Here is an 847-nt window from a genome sequence, read left to right as displayed (position 1 = left end):
GAATTGTAAAATAAATGACATACATATTCTTCTTTATCAAGTCTAATCAAACTATAGATAATAAATGAATCGAACTTACTCGGCTTATTAATTAAACAAGCATATCTCGAGTTCGATTAGTTTATCACATAGTTTATCACAATTAACGAGCTCGAGCCCTTACCGAGTAATGTTCGTTCCATTTAACAGCTCTACTTAAAACTAAAGGACTCAAATATATTTATAGAGAGGATTTTTACTTTTCATAGATCAAGAAATAGTTTGAAACTAAAAGCTGGGTACCATATCTAAAATTTGAGATGAATGTGGAGCTACCTTCCCTTCCAAATCTTGCAAATGATTAACTAAACTTTGTCGTTGCAAAAACTAGCAAATTTAGCTGGGCTACTTCGCAAACAAGTTTTCAACTAGACTTGGTAGGGTGCGCCAGGCCCAGGCTTTAGTGCCACGCCAAGGCGACGCTCGAGAGCCCCGGTAGCAAGCTACCGAACTGGGCTCTCCCCTTTAAAAAACTGAGTTAATATCGTGTGAGCCGATGGCCCACGTATCAGATATTAAACTGATAAGAACAGATACTACACTTGATCTTAGCCAAAAGGCCGAGAAAGGTATGCTTTTCTTTGTATTGGGTTACATTATTTATAGCCTCGCCATTGCCGACTCTTCCTCTCGTTGGCCGATGTGGGATTAAAAACGTTGCATCCACTCCTCAAGTTTTTAGCGGTGCTTTAAAGGGGAAGAGATTAAATGGCTTCTATTGGTCCCATGACTCCAAAATTCCTCACGAGTATAAATTTTGCATTTTGATTTGTTTGATTTACTTCGCAATTAATTGTAAAATCTTCTA

The 847-nt window shown here is 37.9% G+C and overlaps 1 non-coding gene across 1 annotated transcript; it reads right to left on the bottom strand.

Annotated features, from left to right (window-relative positions):
• Nucleotides 1-416: 416 nt before the first annotated feature.
• Nucleotides 417-612, bottom strand: LOC113707523 (U2 spliceosomal RNA). The gene has a single exon (XR_003452251.1). It is a non-coding gene; the product is annotated as a U2 spliceosomal RNA (small nuclear RNA).
• Between the last annotated feature and the right edge of the window lie 235 nt (nt 613-847).

This window comes from Coffea arabica, chromosome 8c, assembly GCF_036785885.1.
Source record: "Coffea arabica cultivar ET-39 chromosome 8c, Coffea Arabica ET-39 HiFi, whole genome shotgun sequence".
NCBI classification, from domain to species: Eukaryota; Viridiplantae; Streptophyta; class Magnoliopsida; order Gentianales; family Rubiaceae; genus Coffea; species Coffea arabica.
This window is presented reverse-complemented; position numbering and strand designations above follow the sequence as displayed.